This window comes from Mauremys mutica, chromosome 11, assembly GCF_020497125.1.
Source record: "Mauremys mutica isolate MM-2020 ecotype Southern chromosome 11, ASM2049712v1, whole genome shotgun sequence".
Classification (NCBI taxonomy): domain Eukaryota; kingdom Metazoa; phylum Chordata; order Testudines; family Geoemydidae; genus Mauremys; species Mauremys mutica.
In genome coordinates, this window is record NC_059082.1 from 37,382,915 (window position 1) to 37,403,552 (window position 20,638).

General features: G+C 47.2%; 1 long non-coding RNA gene across 1 annotated transcript; it reads left to right on the plus strand.

Moving 5' to 3' along the window:
• Nucleotides 1-4,128: 4,128 nt before the first annotated feature.
• On the plus strand, nucleotides 4,129-15,487 carry LOC123344723. Its single transcript, XR_006572635.1, has 4 exons — nucleotides 4,129-4,209; nucleotides 4,330-4,488; nucleotides 14,196-14,549; nucleotides 14,733-15,487. It is a non-coding gene; the product is annotated as an uncharacterized LOC123344723 (long non-coding RNA).
• Nucleotides 15,488-20,638: the final 5,151 nt, after the last annotated feature.

Sequence of the window (20,638 nt, forward strand, 5' to 3'; positions counted from 1 at the left end):
TTTGAAGGTGATCTGAAACTCAGTTGTTCGTAGAGCCCATCAATATTCTTCATCAGGGAAAGCAGTACGCGTTGGCTTCAGGCAGGCAGGAGTAAACAGCCCTCGAGCGGCGGGAAGGAGGGAATCTCCAGCTGGGAGCTGTATTGACTCCTGCAGACTGGGTGTAAAGCAGTGGCCCAGTGGAGGAGAACCTAGCAACGTACCTCTGTGACAGCTGCCCAAGGCCACAGATGAGATGAGATTTTCAGTGCTCAGTGACAAGGGTCACCCCGGTTTTAACCCCAGCTCCCAGGCAACAGGAAAAAAAAGAGGGAGTTGGAGAGGGAGAATGCAGAAATGTTTGGCTGATGTGGCCGAAGCTCCACATCCTACTTCAATCTGCTTCAGCTACTTCTCACAGGAATAGATCCACCTGTCCCTGGGTACTGCACAGTACAGCCCCTTCCACCTCCCTCTCATGTGGCCCCTTCTGCTTTGGCCATCCCTATTAGGGGTTCCCCCCAGTCCAAATTCGAGTGTCATCTCCCAAATAAAGCCCAGTTCAGAGCTCAGCCCCCCTCATAGACCAGATGAGAGGTTCTGACCTTGCTATATGTCACAAAGTCTAGATTATCCCAGCACACTCCTCAGGTCCCCTTGGCATAAAGTGATTGGAAGGTCCTTGTACCTGCTTAAAAGTGGTTAGGCCATGGTCTGGGTGGTCTCCCTGGCTCTGCAGCCTGTGGCTTTGCAAGCATGAAATTTAGGGGGTCCACATCTGAGAGCAGCAGGAGAATCTTATGGTCACACCTTCTTCTCCCTAGGGGAAGAGGACGAAATGGACAGCTGGGCAGACATATTAGGATCTGGGATTTCCTCCCATGGGCATGCATCACATTGTACAGCTCCATTCCACAGGGGCTAGGAACTCCAGTACATATTGCAGTTCCATACTCCATTCCAGCTGGATACACCACAAGTCTGTACCATGTGACCAGAGAAATTCCATTCATATGGCCTCTTATCCCCATAAGTATATGTGGGGTAGGGGTATCCAGTCTATGGCCCCCAGAGCTCTCAAGGATAGCTCTTGATGGCCAATGTGTTAAGAAGTCAATTTGTATTGGATTATGGATTGAAAATCTCCCCCCTGGAGATTTTAAACTGAAGTCTCCAAACCAGGCCCATTACTATAGTAGTAGGGGGCTCCTCAGAGATACAAACTTAGCCAACCTGATGCACTTGGCAACATCTCAGATTCAACCCAAAATCAGCCAGTTGGTGCGACACAAGCAATTCCAAAAGTCACACTGGGAGGCTGATAAAGTGAGACAATTGCTTTGTATAGGGTTTAAGAGAAATAGATGAAGCATTGATCATCCCCCGTTAATCTTCCTGAAATAATACATTCTTCCCACAGACCAAAACATTTGTACATCCCTCATCTTGGTCCGGATTTTCAAGAGAGCTCAGGGCATTGCAGCTCTGATTGTTCTCAATAGGAAAGACTGAGTGCTAAGCAAATTTGGCCCCTTGTGTCTTTAACAGCTGGGCACAGAAATCCAGTCCAGCTCTGGCTGGCTTCTTCCCCTACAAGGGGCTGTTACCCAGAATGGATAAGGTGAGCGAATTGGTACTGAAGAAATGCCCTCCCAACAAAACACTTCAGAGTCCACTTTCAAGGTAGGGCAATGCTGCTTCAGGGAAGCCTATTGTTATTCTTCTCAGTCCCTATACCTTAAGGACGGCCCACAGAATGAATACATCATACTTAGATTGTAAGCTCTTTGGGCAAGGGACTGTCTTTTTGTTCTGCGTACAGCACCTTGCACAACTGGGTCCTGGTCCATGACTTAAAGTCTGAGGTGCAACTACAATGCCAATAATTATCATCATCATTCATATTTTAATTGTCTCGTGGTTTTAGATTAGAGCTCATTGAAATTTTCCAAATTCAAATTTTCTGATGACATTTTCACCTAGATCTAGTCAAGGGAAAACAAAACAAAAATGCAGTTCATTTTCTGGTGAATCTTCTTTGTCATTTTTCGATCACCTGGGCAAAATTTTTCAAATGTTGATGAATTTTTCTATCAAAAGTAGTTTGAATTTTGTTAAAAAAATAGTTTTAAAGGACAGAATTTTCTCAGAAACGTTGCCTACATTTTTGACAGTTGGCATTTTAGATTGTGATTTGTGAGATGTAAAGGGGTTATTTAATATGCATTAGCTGATTTACATACCTCTGCCCCACCCACTAATGTGAGTATAACCCATAGGAACAGTCACTGGCCTTTTCAACTGCATAAGGCAATGGCCCTCTCCAGAAACCACCACCAATCCACTAGCCACTTTGCTTCAATGCCTCCAGGTACTTGCTTTGTGCAGTAGAAAAATACAGTGTGAAAGGTGGGTTTGTCTGGAGCAGAGACAGTCTGTGCCTGAATCAAAGGGAGGATAAAGAATTACAGGCAGCGCTGGCTTCACTCCCACATACCCTGCTCTCTCCAACCCCAGAGTGTCTTCAGATGGCTAATTTATGCAGATAATGAGTGACAGGCACTGCCAGGGGAAGCAACTGAAGCTCCAGCAGCACCTGGGGCCTCCTCCCAGCTCTCAATCTGTTTGCCTGTCACTTAGCAGAGAGAAAAACACAGGATGGAGATGGGTGGGGGAGTGGCTGCCAATGCCCAAGGTAGCCCTTAGCTTGCCGGGAACCACCTTCACAATTAGTCGTGGGGGGGGCTCATCTCATCCATCTTTTGGGGTTTCCCCCCTCCACAAACTCACTTACAATCTCTCCTGACCCTCCTCTCGCTGTATCTAAAACCACACACAGCTAGCAGGGTGCTGAACAATGCTCTGATGCAGCAGGCCCAACAGTCTTGTGCTGAATTCACAACTGCCCCATGCACGTGACTCAGGGAGCAGCATAGTTGTTGCTGTGTCAGCCTCAGGATGTGAGAGAGACAAGGTGGGTGAGACAATATCCTTTATGGGACTGACCAACTTCTGTTGGTGAGAGAGACAAGCTAGGCTGGAAAGCTTGTCTATGTCACCAACAGAAGTTGGTCCCATGAAAGATATTACATTGCAGACCTTATCATTCAGGGAGCCAGCCATTCACAGGTTCCAGGAGCACTGCTCACATCTGCAGCCAGCAGCTATGGCCTCCCCCATCAGCAGCCTCCTCGGAGGACATTCTCAGTGTTGTTCCTACTGTGTGTCATCAACATCTGAGTGTGAGCTCAGCCTCCATCACTAGCTCCCCCAAGAGCATATGGCAGCTCCTTCAGGACTGCTGGGGTCTTAGGTCTGCTCACTTGGGTCTCTGCCTGGCTCCTTCTTTCTCCATTGGCAGGAGCTGTGCCGTGTCCTGGAAAAGAGGGTGAATGGAGAGTGTCCCTCCTTGTTGTAACTCCAAGTTACTCTGAGCAGGTGAAGTAGGTGCAGGGAGGGGTAACTTCCAACATCCCAGTGACTATAAGGGTCGCCCCCTTGTGGTGATCAATGATTCAAGGATTTATGGGTCTCCGTCAAGATACATGATAGGGGGTTGTAACTAAATACCCCAACTTTGCCCAGAATACCCTGCCTGCAACTGCCCATTTTATCCCCCCTCTAAGTCCATGCTCTTAATAACCAGCAACAAGTCTCTAAACCGCAGGCAAATGCATCTCACTCTTTGCACATCTCATGTAGGGCCTGATCCAACCGCCCCGGAGTCAATGGAAAGCTTTCCGTTCATTTCAATCCACACTGGAGCAGGCACTTCCTGAGAGCAGGGAGTTAGAACTGTTAGCCTCAACTGTTTCTAATGTTTGCTGATTTGCTGCAGTCATGCATACTTCAGAGACATATTACCCGTCTGTCAGCTCTCCAGAGTGAGTTTATGGCTGGCAAATTTGGGGGGTCCTCATTATACAGCATGTGAGGTGCTAAGTGGAACAAGAGGCAGATTTTCTGGGAGCAGAAACTGGTGTGACATCAGTATGATACACCTCAGTTTGGAAAGGTTGTGTTCTAAGGAGCCTGCAAAGTTGGTAAGAATGCAGGTGTGGGGACTGCTCACTGGTTGAAGGCAATGGAAAAGAGGTAGGTGGTAAATTGCAATTTAAAAAGCAGGGTGAATGACATTGAGGGAGACAGGTGGGTTTTTCCAGGCAGTTGGAGAGTTAGCAGCAAAGGATCAACTAGAGCTGAGCAAAAAAATGATTTTTCTGGTTACAGGTAATTTCAAAAAGTAAAAAAAAAAATCATTTTGGGTCAAATGAAATATCAAAGGATCTATGTACAAGAAAAGTCATTTTGAACAAAATTTTTTTTAATTTCAAAATTTTTACTTTTTAGGTTTCTTGAAAATGAACAAACCAGCACGAATTTGTGAGCCATTTCAGTGCTGCTAAATCTGCATTTTCCACTGAAAAAAGGGGTTTGGTCAGTTTTCTTTCACAGCTGTAGGATCAACCTGCAACAGAGAAGACTCCTACAGGAGATGAGGAGACTGTGGTGAGACTCAGCCAGGCTGTAGGGATAAGATTTGGGTTGTAGAAATATTGTAGTCTGAGAAGCCTTCATTGGCAGGCCTACTGGCTGTGAAAACGGTGGGTCTCACAGGTCTTCTGGACAAACAGAGACCGCTCAGGTCACATATTGGTGACATCGGAAGGCGTACGAGAGTAGTCCTGGAAGCCCCATTTACATATTATGAAGGAAGGTTAAGCCCAAGGCCTCTATCAGAGCTTTCTCTGAAATGTTACTGTTTCCCCACACAGGGCCAAGTAGACAGAGAGAGCATCAAGATCTGAATTCACTATGAGAAGTCTGTAGAGAGGAAGCATTTATGAGGCAGTGGGCCCTTTGGCTGGAAGGGAGAGCCAATACAGAAAAGATGGGGCATATTAATACATCATTAGTGAGATCTGAGAGGGTCCAGGAAGCAGGAATTGCTCTGGCTGGCTTCATCATAACATGCTGGGTTATAAATCAAGGCATCCTACAGAAAGCCCTGGCATGAAGCAAGAAAAAACTGCTGTGGATTTGAGGAAGGAGCTTAGCAACCTGTCTCCTTCCTTTCTCCCTGATGCCAGTTTTGTTCTTAAAGAACAGCACGAGAATTGAAATGAGCAAAGCCCAGAACACTGTCAGAAGGGGAATTGGTGCCAAGATTATGAGCCAACGGCTAGTAAAAAGCCCCTCCTCCTCGTTGCATGCTTAGAGCAGCCAGTCTGAGACAGGGAACTGAATCTATTCACAGACAAATAGTTTGTTAAAAAAAAGTGTTAAGATTGAAAACATGTTTCAGTGGTGTCCAGCCCACATCATTATTAACAACATCTAGCTCTTATCTAGCACTTTTCACCAATAGATCTCAAATGGCTTTACAAGGAGGTCAGTATCTTTATTCCCATTTTACAGATGGGGAAACTGAGGCACAGAGCAAAGCAGCAACTTGCTTAAGGTCACCTGACAGATCCTGGAACAGACCCCAGGTTTCCCAAGTCCCAGTGTAGTGCTCTAACCACTAAGCCACACTGCTCCTTTGTGTGTAAAGATTCTGCAACCTTAAAACAACTAAATATTTCTATGTTGTTTTAAGCAGATATAGGATTCAGCTAGTGCTCCATGTAGAACTTGATCCAAAGCCCATTAAAATCAATGTGAGTCCTTCCTTTGACTTCAATGAATGAGTTTGGATTAGACTTCATCGCTCACCATCAGTGATTTGTCCTGTAATGGAAAAAAGGCCTGTCGGGTATATTATTGTTTGTTTATTAAGGACCAGAGTCTGAGCAGCTCACTCACTTTGAGTAGCAGCTTAATCTATGAGTAGCCCATTGAAATCAATTGCAGCACAGTTCAGAGGATAGGGCACTAGATTGTGAGACAGGGCACCTGGGTTCTCTTCCTAGCTAATTCACTAACCAGCTGTATGACTTTTGTCAAGTTACTACTTCTCCTTGCATCCCATGTCTGTCTTGCTAATTCTGACTATGAGCTCTTCAGGGCAAGCACTGTATCTCCTTAAGTGTTTGTTCATCACGTAGCCTAACAGAGGCCTCTCCTTGGCTGGGACCTCGAGATGCTATTGCAGGACACTTAAGAATAGCATTCACAGAATAAGACACTATGCAGTGTGAGTAAAGCTGGTAGATTCTTCTCCTACTTGTGCAGTAAAGGTTTTGTAAGGAATGTTGTCCTAGGGAACATTAAAGCTTTGTTAGAGTTCTATACATTTGTTCCTAGTGCGATGTGTTGGTGGAGTAGCTGATTGTTTTTATGATTAGCCTTGGAATGATTGCTCTCTGTGCTGTTATGAAATGGGATGATTATATGGCGGTGTAAGTTTGTGTACACATACAATAATGTAGACGTAGGAAATCTGTATTGTTATCTAAATGAACTATGTTGTGTAGCAACCAACGTTTGCAGGGGATTGTTTGGGGCTTTTATTAAGTGGGTAATGTTGACAATTATGTTAGCGTTACAATGTATTGAAAATGGCCCCTTTGAATAGGAAATGGGGATTTTATAATCTCCTAGGGTTCTGTTATTTGGATTTTTGTATCTATTTCTTTCAAGTTTTAGGGGGCAAAGTTAAGATTGGGTTGGTGATATAGGTTAGGTTGGCAGTATAGATTGGGTGGGTGGCGTAAGTTAGTGGCGTAGGTTAACAGTGTAGGTTACACGGGGTGGGTGGTATAGAATGATAGAGACAAAACATTATACAGAATTGTGGAAGTGACAGGATCCCTTTACTATTCGTTTTCAGCCTTTTTAATATTTGTGCATTTGTTTGTTTGTGTAAGGTGTAAAATTGTTGTAAAGAAAGTGGAATATTGCCTGGGCTCCATGACACACATTTTCAACCTTCACTCTTTTTTCTCCACATTTTTTTGTTTGAGAGTTTCCCTGGTTTTTTGGATGAGTATTAATTAGGACCTTGGTATAAAGTCCTCAGTTGGGATCTATAGCCACGTGACTAATTGCTGCGTATGGCCTGATGCATGGGGACCTAGACTCAATCCCTAGTGTGATCTATCCCCCATGCTGGAAGGAGCTAGAAATGCAATGGAGGCAGAGCAGTTAGCTCTGGGGTGTGAGCGGTAGGTAGGGAGAGTGCATAACCTGCTTGTTAGCAGTCCTGCCAGCCAGTAACAGACTCCCAAGCCGTTTTCAGCGGGAAGGCTTGTAGCTGTGCTGTCTGGTGGTGAGTGGCTCCAGATAGAATGTAGAGGACCTCCAAATGAAAATAAGTGACAAACCTCTTCCCACACCACCATGAGGAGGAAAGAATCCAAAGCCTGCTGTATTGTGCTGGAGCTTTCAGGGTTTCATAGTTATCCAAAAATCAATGTGAACTATTTGGGGCAATTCGTCTCTCAATGTGCTAATTGTGAGTGGGGAAAAACACTCTTGTAATTGTTTATTAATAGCATTATGAAATGAATTCGCCCCCTTTCTCTCACTTCTTAGAGTAGTTCACCTCACTCTGAAAAGTGAGAAGTGAAAGGGCTGGCTGGCAGTGCCCCAGGGACAGGCTGGTGAGGGGAGGCTGTTGCAAGTGAAAGGGAAGGCCCCCGTGACTGCTTGCCTGCTGCTGCTGGGTTGAAAGGGAACATAGCTGGGCTTCAAAGGAGGGAAGAGAGGGCAGGAAGGGTGGTGCGAGGGCTTCCTAGGAAAAGACAGGAGGGCTGCTGGAGACAGAGAAAGCAGCTGGACAGTGGCTTAACCTAAAGGGAAAGTGCCTGAGGGGTTGGAGGAAGCAGCTGAGGAGCTGGGGCAAAGCCCCTGAAGGAAGCAGTTGGGGAAGCTCTCAGAAAGGAGTGGCCTGAAGGTCCAGGAGGCACAGGTCCATAAAGATGGGCCCCTATTGTAACCACATGGCTCTAGGAGGAGAGAGCAAGGAGCAGGCAGGGAGGGCTGAAATCCTGTGTTTAGCTGGGAACAATTGAAGCCAGACCTCAGACTATTTGAAGCTGCAAAGTAGAGAGTCCTTAGAAAGGGGCGGGGGGCTGTGCCTGATGGGAGACTGGCGTGACAGAGACGGTGTTTGAAGCTATGTTAATAAATTAGTCCCCAAGACTCAGGCCTCAGTGGACTTATTGAGGAACTCCAGGGCAAAGGGAAACTGAGGCTGGGTACTGCAAAACCACCCAAGGTCAGAAGGGGGAGCTGTAGAACAGGTACGCCTCTTTATAGAGATCCATTTCCTCCCATCTCTTTGCTGGTTTAATTTAGGAGAAGTAATAATAATAAAACTTGCTTCTTAGTTTTCAGTTAAAAAGAAAATGTTGATCAAAATGAATATTTTTCACTGCAAGTTTTGTTTTGATTGGGAAAAATATTTTGTCAAAAAAGTGTTCTGATGAAGAAAATTCCCACCAGCTGCAGTACCCAACACTTTGTTTTACTGTGTGCAGAGTCATAGGTGCTGACTCCGTGGGTGCTCCGGGGCTGGAGCACCCACAGGGAAAAATTGGTGGGTGCTGAGCACCCACCGGCAGCTCCCTGCCCATCCCCCTGGCCAGCTCACCTCCGCCTCCTCCCCTGAGCATGCTGTGTGCCTGCTTTTTCCCCCTAGCTCCAGCGCTTGCGCCGCGAAAGAGCTGTTTCGCGGGGCAGGGAGGGAGGGAGGGGGGAGGAGGGGGAACGTGGCCCACTCGGGGAAGAGGCGGGGCTGAGGATTTGGGGAAGGGGTCCAATAGGGGCAGGGAGGGGGCAGAGTAGGGGTGAGGACTTAGGGGTTGGAATCAGCGGCAGCTCCAGGCACCAGCACTCCAAGCGCGTGCCTGGGGCAGCAAGCCACGGGGGGCGCTCTGCCGGTCACTGTGAGGGTGGCAGTCAGGCAGCCTTCGATGGCTTGCCTGCGAGAGGTCCGCCGGTCCCGCGGACATGGAGGCAATTCAGCAGTGGGTATGCCGAAGCCGCAGGACCGGCAGACCTCCCGCAGGCATGCTGCCGAATCCGCGGGACCGGGGACCTCCCACAGGCAAGCCGCCAAAGGCAGCCTGCCTGCTGTGCTTGAGGTGGCAAAAAAGCTAGAGCCGCCCCTGGTTGGAATGGGGGCGGGGAAAGGGTGGAATTGGGGCGGGGCCGGGGGTGGTGCGAGCACCCACTGGCGCCGGGGAAAGTTGGTGCCTATGTGCAGAGTGTATTGCTAGTCCTTGGCTGGACACTGAGTTGGAGGAAGGTAGGCATAGAGTAAAGGTGTTTAAGGCCAGAAGGGACCATCTACTCTGACCTCCTGTATATCACAGGCCACTAAACCCCATAGAGTCCAGGAACCTCAGTTAGACTAAAGCATTACAGCCCTCTGGAGGCTGAACTAGCATATGCCCCAGGCAACGAACAGGAAGGCGTGAGGTGCACCAATGCCAGAGGCCTCTGCAATGGCAGAGAAGGAATTTAGTGAGAGATACGCAGATGATCCCAGCAGGCAAACAACCATGCCCCACACTGCAGAGGAAGGCAGAAAAGCCATTAAGGTCCCTGCCAATCTGATGTGGCGGAAAATTCCTTCCCGGCCCCAAAAAGTTCTATTGTGTGTATGTGTGTGGCATGTTTATGAGTGAAGTGGTTATGTGCCATATGCATGTATATATCTATGGAGATAGGTCGGCTTTATGATCTCCCAGCTGGCTCAAGAATCTGGAGTTCTCGCCAGGAAGAGATCAAGACTGGAGCATGATGCAAAATCCAAGAGACCACAATGAGACCTTGAGAGCATGATGCAAAATCCACTTCAACCCACTTCAATGGGGAAAGCAATGGACGTGATATACCTTGACTTTAGCAAAGCTTTTGATACAGTCTCCCACAGTATTCTTGCCAGCAAGTTAAAGAAGTATGGATTGGATGAATGGACTATAAGGTGGATAGAAAGCTGGCTAGATCATCGGGCTCAATGAGTAGCGATTAATGGCTCGTGTCCAGCGGAGGGCAACGAAAATGATTAGGGGGCTGGGGCACATGACTTATGAGGAGAGGCTGAGGGAACTGGGCTTATTTAGTCTGTGGAAGAGAAGAGTGAGGGGGAATATAGCAGCAGCCTTCAACTACCTGAAGGGGAGGTTCCAAAGAAGATGGAGCTAGGCTGTTCAAGGTGGTGGCAGATGACAGAACAAGGAGCAATGGTCTCAAGTTGCAGTGGGAGAGGTCTAGGTTGGACATTAGGAAAAACTATTTCACTAGGAGGATGGTGAAGCACTTGAATGGGTTACGGAGGGAGGTGGTGGAATCTCCATCCTTAGAGGTTTTTAAGGCCTGGCTTGACAAAGCCCTGGCTGGGATGATTTAGTTGGGGTTGGTCCTGCTTTGAGCAGGGGGTTGGACTAGATGACCTCCTGAGGTCTCTTCCAACCCTAATCTTCTATGATTCCCACAGCAATGCCACGTTAATAGCACGAACGTACAAGACCAAGTCCACTCCCTGTTGTATGGAGGGAAGAGAGAGAAGAAAATGAACTATGCCATCACATATACTATCTTGGGAGATACTCATACAACATGGTGATGGCAGCCGTGTAAGAATCTATGTATCAAGATGCCTTTGGAATGGAAGCCACACCCAGGGTAGTGTTAAAGTAATACACCTTTACACAGCACACATTTACGAAAGGATGCCCCAAGGAATACAGCCCATATTTTTTCCTTTGAAAAGACCCAGTCAGAACCTCTCCAAGGGGAAAATGGCATCTTAACCTTCCCTTTAGTGGAGCATAATTCTGGAACTGGGTTATTAAACAGCCAAGCAGCAGAGTGGTCTTAAGAAATGAAGCATTAGGAGTGGGAGGAATTCAACACTATGAACGAACCTGGCAGAAACAGTCTAAAAATGTGGACAAATAAGAAAATAGTGATGGTCCCTTACTAAGGGTGAGCTCCTGAGCTGGCGTAATTCAGCACAGCTCCCTTGATGTCAATGACGCTCCATGAATTTACTGCTTGACCTGACAAAAATAAATGACTAAAATACAACAGGAGTTTTGCAAATGCTGGAATTTGGCATGAGCTATTGGGGGTGGGGGTGTTATTTATGCTGCAGCTTAAAAGCAGCTTAAACTAATTTGGAAGCAGGTGAAGAAGTAATTGCTTCTTTAAAGAATCCAGCTGTTCATAATATTGCCCACAGCAGCAGGTCATAAATGTCCATGTCGGGGTGGAACATGGTATGTGGAGAGGGACAGAGAGGGCTGGAACAGCCTAGAGGTGAGGCTACTACTCCCCTGCCTGAAAAAAATGAAACAAAGTTGCAATTTTTTTTGCCATACAACTCTTCCTAACACCTGGATGTCAAATCAATAGTATAATGACAGCACCACAGAACAGTGTCCTATCACTGCATGGAAAATATTTATATTACCTCCCACTCTCCGAGGTATAGGCTGTTAATTGAGCACAAAGGGTAGGATTTGCCTGGAGCCTGCAGAACCCATTAAGGAAGTAACAGATAATGTTAGGATTAAATTGGGTAAATCCAGCGCTGCGAGGAGTACGCGCCTTATGCAGGAAGCAGGGAGAGGCGAGAACAAGGTGCTTTTCTTTGTGCTTTTTAGTACCATCGCTGGGAGAATCATATTGCAGAGCCACTGAAATTAGAGGTGGAAAGAGACGTTTCAGATAATCCATGGACTAGGTTCACAGCTATCCTAGACTGCCATCACTTTGGTAACTTCAATGCAAACATTAAAGCAGCAATAATACACGAATATAACCATGCAACAATGAATCCAGACTTGCCCATCTATAAATATCCCCAACCCCCAACCTCAAGATGCTGCTTTAAGACTAGGAACCCCTTCTAGTTAGTGGCCAAAGACCTTAAAACCTTGGGACTGTCTACAAAAGGCAAGTGGCAGAGGCTGTGGGAAAACAGCAGGATCAAGAATCAAGACCTGATCATGAATCCTAGAGATCAATCATCTGGCTTCACCATGCCACATAGGGAATGAATCACAGAGAACCGCATCAGAAACTCACATGGGCGTTTTAATTACCTACTACACAAATGGAATATGAAAGACACTCCAGTATGTGAATATGGAGAAGACACCCAAACCCCAGAACACCTAGTGAACTGCTGCCCACTAAGATCCTTCTCCAGACAAACACTATGATTCATTCCATGTCACCAGAAGCCATAGAGCGGATGACAAACCTGGACGTCCATCTTTAATGTTGCTTTTCAAGTTGCCATGAAAAAGAAGAGGAATGGAGCAACTCCAATGTGCAGCAGCTGAGGATCTGGCTCATCTAATTCCATCTCCCTGCCAGTGCTGGATTGTCCCCCTCCAGCATATTCTGAAACCTTAAAATTTAAATATCCTAAGGGATGGAGCTTCTGTCACTTTCCTTGGGAGTCCATTCCACAGTCTGCCCCGTTATTAGGACATTTCCCCCTGATATTCTGATTTCTCTTTTGTTCAGTTAAGTGCCATTACAACAAATCTTGGAACAACATAAACAATTATTTTCCTTCCTTGCGGTTTCACCCTTCATATATTTGTGGAGGTCTGGTGAGAAAATGCCTGAATTGAACAGTGAAATGTGAAGTGATGGTCTCCTGTGAGTTCTCTCTCACTCTCCATCCATCCATCCATCCCCTGTATATCCATCCATCCATTTGTCCACCTTATTTATTGCCATCAATACCCTTCTGTTGCTGTACAAGCCCATCTACCCAGCTATTGCCATACATACCCATCTTGCTATCTGTCATCCATTGTTTTTTAAACAGCACCTATTCATCTTATAAGCATGTAAGCACTTATCTCTCTCCCACTCATGCACAAGGAAGAGGAGAGGGGGAGGAAAGGCACATAGCTTTGTGCACTCAGTGCTAATGGTGCCTGTGTTGTGTTCGGTGTTGAAACTGTCGGAGAGGAAGAGTGATGTCCCAGTTCAGCTGCAAGTGCATCCGAAGCAGCTTCCAAGCACCTGAAGAGAAAAAACTCCACAATGGAGGCTTTAGTTTGAAACAGTTTCGGGGGAGGTGAGTGGATGCATGGCTGTCAGTGCTGGCCTAGCGATTAGGTTAGAACAAATTGGTGGTCAAATAGTCCAATAAGAGATCAAAATCCTGCTGCTGACCAGCTCACCATGAGGGGACAGCATCTGTGGGGTTATCCGCTTCGAATCAACTTGCTGTGGAGAGAAAAGGACTAAATTACTGTTCTGTCTGCTAAATCCATCTTAGCATTCCATGAGGATGCTGGAGGAAATCATACTGCCGACAGGCTAGACGCGAGTGCTCCATGTGATTGCACACAATATCAGAGATGGGTGTGTTGTTTCAGGAAGTCTGGCCAGCCAGCTGGCCACCCATCCAGGTAATTACATGGACCTCATCACCAAGAGTATTAAACAGGTTCCATTTCACATCCTTACATTACATTTAATGTTTGCATTATAGTACCTAGAGACCCCAGCCAGGCCTGTGCTAGGCACTGTACATGAGAAATCAGTTAGAACTGATGGTACCAGGGGATTCAGATGAGTGATTTATGTATAATTCTTGTATGAACAAACAAGTGAAAACCCACTAATATTTCCATTTACTGGCAATCGACAGTTTATTCTTCCAGGTTATTTAAATACCTCCTAGCTAATCTTCTAGGCTCATTATAGCCTAAAGCCAGATCCACAAGAACAGCTGGAGTTATAATAGTAAGGATTAGCAAAGAATAGCAAAACAAGGAATCTAAATCCTCATGCTTCAGGGCATAACCAACGTCTAACTAATGGGGGTTAGGAGGGAACTTTCCCTGGGGCCAGGTTATCTCCTATCTATCTGCTGCAGGGTTTCTTGAACATTCCTCTGAAGCAGCTGGTTTGTCTTCTGTCAGGATACTGGGCTAGATGGACCATGGGTCTCATCCAGTCAGGCAATTCCTATATTCCTAAACCCATGCTGTATACATGACCTCATGACTAAACCCAAGGAGTGGAAGTTAAGACTTCTAGCTCTGCTTGGACATACTGGGTGACCTTGGGCAAGTCACAGACACTCCGTGCCTCAGTTTCCCCATCTATAAAGTTGGAATAATACCAGCTCACAGGAGTTGCTGGGAGGCTCAGTCCATTAGCATTTAGAATGTATGTAGTAATCCTTGGGTGGATGAATGGCTGGCTGTGTAGAAAGACAATATGTTATTGTTCTGTGTTCAGCACACCCTCCTCTCTCTCCCCACTCTTTCTTACTACCTCTATCAAAGTTTCATCTTCAGTTTGGTGCTGCCAATGACATCCAGACTCTGAACCCAAGCTATTCCCAGCCTGGCACCAGGACCATCAGCTACACTCCAAAGGAGATGCACCACAGGCAGCTGCAGGTCTGAGCCACCTGCACGAGGACAGCAGCCTCTCTTCTCTCCCTGAGAAAGCATTGAGCTGGCAACCCAGTGGCTCAGCAAGAGGCAGAAGCAGAGCTGGGCTCTTCCTGTAAAGGAATAGAGAGAGGAACATTCTTCCCTTCATCAGGCACATCTTCTCTAGCACAGCCCCTGATACACAGGCAAAACTGCTGCCCCCTGGCTACTCAACCGTGACAGAATTTAAAAAAATAAAAGGTACAGTGTTTAAGCATAGAAGTTTCTGGTTACCAGGGAATAATGTACAGATTATCGAGGGGTGCGAAGTTTGGTTTAAGATCAGGTGGCATAAGGAATACATAATCTGCAATATCCCTGATTTGGGGGTAAAAGATTTATAGGTCAAAATACAGACATTACATTGTGTCTCCTTCTCAACAGGCTCTGGTACAAGAGAAACTCCATTTTGAAGTCCCCAAATTCCATTTTGAATCCATGGATTCCATTTTGAATAAGCAAGAGTCACTCCATCACCAGATGGAAGCTGCAGGTCACATAGTGCTAAGTATAGAATTGGTGGGGGAAAGGTGGTAAACAACAGTGACTCAGCAGATCAAATAACGGTTGCGAGTCTAAAAACAGAACTGTCAATTAGCCAAAGAAGATAAGCAATTAGGATGATGTCATGTGTCTAAAAATAGAATTGAAAAACGGTATAAAGGTCAGTGTGTCAGTTGAGGAGACAGTTAAGAAGAGAGAAAGAAGACCAGAGGGAGATAAGACCTGTCCTAATGAACACCTAAAGACTGTTACAAACTGCTGTCAGCAACCTGTGGAAGGCTGGCCATTTGAAGTGGGGAGCAGTCACCTAGGATCATCTCAACTCTGTTATTGCAGTTTGGGGTGCTCTTTAACATGTTGTAAGGGATTTGTGTTTTAGATTGTTACTGTGTCAGGGTTGTGGTTAGCACCAATAGAAAGGTGTCTTGTTTTAGAAAAGCATACTGCTTGCATCAATCATTTATCAGTTGTGCCCATGTCCTCTGGGGGTAACAGGTCTGAGATGTTCTGGGGAGCTTCTGAAACAGAACCCCAGGCAAGCCTAAGATATTCCTTGGCCACTATGGAGACCCATCCCTAATGAGAACAGATTGGTTATAACAGGTGCACTGTTTTAGGGGATCCCTTGGAAAACCCAGGAGGGGGCAATAGGTTAGCTATTCTGGGGGCACCCAGATTCTGTTTGGGGGGGTAACAGCTCTACTAAGGAGAAGTTTCCTGGGGTGAAATCCTGACCCCACTGAAGACAACTGTAAAACTCCCATTGATTTCAATGAGGGCAGGATTTCACTTCTGGATTTGGCTACATCCTCTGGGTCCCATAGCCCAGGGGTTGGCAGAATTAGTTCTATCTTTGTCACTGCTGTCTTCTTCCAAACACTCTGGCCAAATCCTTATTCTCCGTCAGACCATGATTCTGTGTCATTGTGGGATCCCATCCTTTCCCCACCCTTCACACCCATATCATGCCTCTGGTCCCACAACATCTGTACCGCGCCCAACATTCCTCACCCTTGCCACCATCCCAATTTTGGGAATGTCTAAACATCAAGGATAATCTCATCTTTCATGTCACTAAAAATACAGCTCTGTCATTCTCATCTCCCTGAATGATCACAGGTTTTAACTGCCCCCTTGGCTTTTGGGAGCCTGTAATGGGGTCCTGCCAATGTATATGGGATCCCCAAACTGAGTCATGGCTGTGGGACAGGGTTGTGTGGCCCAGGCTATCACTGATGATGCTAGGGCCACTGCAAACTCCTCCCTAGACAGCTGCCTGCCTTTGAACCAGTTCCTTGGCTGAGCACCCAATGCAACCCCCCACTATGCGGGCCAGAGAGACAGCGCGATGGCATGAGTCGGCATAGGAGTAAGAAGTTGCTGTGTTCTAATCCCAGCTCTGACACTTAGGGCCTGATCTGAAACTCATGAAAGCTTCCCATTATTGTTTGTGTACTGGGGTAGCCCTCAAGAGGCTTCAGACGAGATGAGGGCCCATGCTGCCAGGCGCTGTCCAAAAGCACAGTGTAATCTCTCTGCTACTGTAATACAGAGGAATTCCAACAGCTATAACCACCAGGATACCAAGATTTAGCAGAGGGGTAGGCTCAGACTGGCCCAACAAGACTAGGGGAGGTGAGGCAGAGCTGATCCTAGTGCCATGCCAATAAAAGAGACGAGCCTGCCACCCACAGTGGTTCCCCACCCATCCTCTGTTCTTCTCTGCCAGCCTCCTCTAGCTATGCAGGGCCGTGGGGAGGACAGAGGTGCCCAGAAGCAGCAGTAACTGTTCCAGTGTCTTAGGCCAGGCAGGGCCCAGCTGGAGGAAGGGAGGCAGAAGGAAGAAGATGGGATTACTGTGCATGCAGAATTTCTTGGGTGCGGAGGGACAGGTGAATAGGGGGTGGAGTTCCACCATTGGGGAGTCCTCTGCTCTCTCCTCAGGGTGGCCCCTCCTTGCCCAACACCAGCCAAGAATATCAATGAATCTGTTTCTCTCCCCTTCCCTCCCCTCCCCTCCAGCCCACTCTCCTTTAACCCATTGCCATTCAGGGTTGGTGACAGGAAACCCAAGTTTCTCACTCCAGGCACCATGACCTGAAATTCAAAATGGCAGATGGCTAGGGGCCGTTATGCTGCAGCCATGTCTTGTGGCCCGGGCTGGCTGGCACACATGCCATTCTCTTCTTCCACACCATATCTGCTGTGGAATATCAGTCCTGCCAGATTTCCATAATTAAATAATTTGTGGAGCAGGTGAAGGAGGGTTTGTCCCCCTCCTCCAAGGAAGCCCTGGCTGAAAGCTGAAGTTAATCAGATAAATTCCTTTGCAGTACCACCAACAATTTTCCTAAAGCACAGTCTCCCTGGAGCAACTAATAATTACTCCAGACCCAGACACTAAAGCAAAAGAATATTTTTAATTTTATTTTTTTAATAGACCCACTGGTGCTAAGCTGGCACAGTGCTACATTGATCAGAGAGGAAATCCAGGAGCATTGCTCTGGTGCTTATGGTTCCCCCATCACAGCAGAGCGACTGCTTTACAGATGGGGTAGGGGGAGCAGGGTCATGCCTTCCTTCTGGTCTCTGGTGTTTGTTTCCTGCACATCTCCACTTCCCTGACACTAACTGGTGAGAACACTTTGGATCTAATGGAGCATTGTCATCCCCCCGCCCTCTCTCTCCTGTCGCTGCTCATTCTTTTTGCATGTCATATCTAAGTAAGCAGAGGTACCATGATAGGACACTTTGGTCCAATTCTGCCACAGCTTCCACCTCCTTTTGACTTCAATGGGAGCTGCAGGTGCTCGGCCCATGGGAAACCAAGCTGCTTTTTATGTAGGTGACAAAATATGGATTTAGGAGCCTAACTGGAGAGACTGGCAGGTGAAAGCAAGGGCCTGGTGGGTTCTCAAACATTTTCATGTTGGGGACCATTAAGAGAGAGGTTGTCTTATTGACACCTCTCTTCTCATTGGGCCAGCCCCTCTCCTATTCACTATCGCATGCCAGTGCTGTAAAGACTATAGCAACTCCTTGCACAGGGGAGGCAACAACAGGAAAGTATTTTTTGTCTTTAGAGGTCTCAGCAGCTGGCAATAGGAGGAGGAGCCCACTCTCCACTCCTCTGATGACAGCTACCTTAGAGTAGTCAGTATTTTGCAATTTGCTATGCAAGCTGTGTGGTTGGTCAGTTAAATCACATGGTGTGATCAGAAGATCTGTTTCTGGCACACATACTGAGGGAGAGGAGCAGAAGGACTTGGAGAGCGTGTGGGGCAGATATGACAGCGATGAAGAGTTATTTTGCTGCTCTCACCTGATGCTGTTTTAAACTGTATAATAGAAATGGAAGAGACCTCCATTAGGTCATACTGGTCCCAATCCTGCAAGCTCCTCCATGTGGGCAGACCTCTGAACCCATCCAGAGCCCTACTGGGATTCTGGGGAGGCATAAGAGATTGCAGGATTAGGGGTAAAATCCCGGGCAGGGTAGCTCTCTGCAGTATTGGTGCTTGGGTATTGTGGCGATAGGCCATATGTACAGCCCTAAGAACAAGACAGAGCTGTATAACCTTCCCCAAGGAGTCTGTGTGTTTTAGGTTATCAAGGATTGGAGTGAGGGGACTTTCACCACAACAACCAGGAAAGGGAGGCTGTTCCCCAGGTTAATGGGTGTTGCAGTTAGCAGGACACTTCCTCTCATGCACACTTTGTTCCTTTCCTTATTTCATTCCATCCTTCTTAGTTCTACTCCCTTGTCTGACCTTAAACACTTCCTCTCTCTTTGTTGCTACCATGGTAGCACCAAGAAGCTCCCACTGAAATCAGGACCCATTCCAGTGTGGGAGGCAGTGTTGCCTACTGAATAGAGCACTTGCCTGGGACTAGGGAGAGCTCCTTCTATTCCAGGTCTGCCACCAACCTGCTGGGTGACTTGGGCAAGTCACAGCCCTGCTCTTTGCCTCAGTTTCCCCATCTGTAAAATGGGAATAATGATATTGAGCTCCTTTGTAAAGTGCTTTGAGCTATATACTGATGAAAAACACCATGGAGAAGCTATATATTATGCTACACAAAGTAGGAAACAGTCACAGCCCCAACAAGCTTAATCATAGAAATGTAGGAGTGGAGGGGACCTCAAGAGGTCATCTGGTCCAGTCCCCTACTCTGAGGCAGGACTAAGTATTATCTAGACTAGCAGTTTTCCACCTTTTTTCATTTGCAGACCCCTAAAAAATTTTGAATGGAGGTGCAGACCCCTTTGAAAATCATAGACATAATTGTGGCCCCCACAGCAGATCCCCAGACCACAAGTTGCAGACTACTGATCTAGATTATCCCTGATGGATGTTTGTCTAATTTGTACTTAAAAGCCTCCAATAATGGAGATTCCACAACCTCCCTAGGCAATTTGTTCCAGCGCTTAGCCACCCTGACAGTTAAGAAGTTTTTCCTAATGTCTAACCTAAATCTCCCTTGCTGCAATTAAAGCCCATTGCTTCTTGTCCTGCTCTCAGTGGAAAAGGAGAACAATTTACCACCCTCCTCTTCATAACAACCTTTGACATACTTGAAGCCTGTTATTGTGTTCCCCCTCAGTCTTCTCTTCTCCAGACTAAACAAACCCAGACCTTTCAACCTTTCCTCATAGGTCATGTTTTCCTTGTTAATCACGACAGGTCTGAGAATTATCATCCTCATCCCCATTTTACAGGTGGGGAGTGAAAGCACAGAGAGAGTCAGCGTCTTGACTATTGAAAGCATGTGACAGAGCTGGGAATGAAACGCAGATCTCCTGAGTCCCAGTGTAGTGCTTTAACCACAAGCCCAGCCTTCCTCACTATTTGAGGCTGAAACCCCTTTGACTTTTCTCCCTCAGCAAACTGATCCCTAGGCTGGCTGCTCATCATCTGGAGCCATCAGGGCATTGTCTCATCATCCTGTAGAGCCATCTTTTTCCCAGCCACTGATCTGGGCCAGTTGATTGACCTATTCCACCTACGTCCCCATCCAGCAGCTGCTCAGCACCTCTGAACTTCCTTCAGCCAGGAGGCTTCCCTTGCGAGAAGGAGGAGGGAGCATGGGCAGCACGTGTACCGCTGGCTGGGGGAGGCTAGCCCCCAGCCCCACACCTTCCGCCCAAGGCCCCACACCTTCAGCCCTCTCCCCGCTGGAGCTCAAATCCCCCCCCAACCGCAGCTACTGGCCTATTCCTGCACCAGACTAGCCCCCCAGATCCTCAGGGTCACCAGGAAAGTGGGTGGCACGTGGCCCCAGCTCCGGAGCTCCAGAAGGACGTGCGGCTGCAGCCTTCCCAGCTCAGGAGTGCCAAGGGAGCGGTGGTAAGCAGGGTGCTGCGGGGCCATTGCCTGGCTGTATGGGGAGGCACAGCCTCCCCCAGCCTATGTGACCCGGCCCCCATGGGAGAGAGGAAGCTTTGCAGCCTGAGCTAGGAATCAAATATGAGCTCTGGCAGGTGCTGGGAATATTGCAAGATCCAAAGGGTCTGTCTTCACATGGCTGTGACATGGACTGGCAGTAAAATGAAAGCATGTGCCTGGTATTTCAAAGCCAGGAGCTTATTGGCTGTGTGGAGGTTAAAGGCCCATGGTTCTCTGAATTGTGTCGAATCAGGTGTGCTCAAAGGACAGGTCCAGTAAGTTCACATTGGATGAGTATTTCACACACTGCCGCCGTAGCAGCATGTGCAGGGATGGGCTTAGATGCTGGCTGATGAGAATGGCAGGAAATCAGCCGTGGCATTGCTGGGGGGCACCACA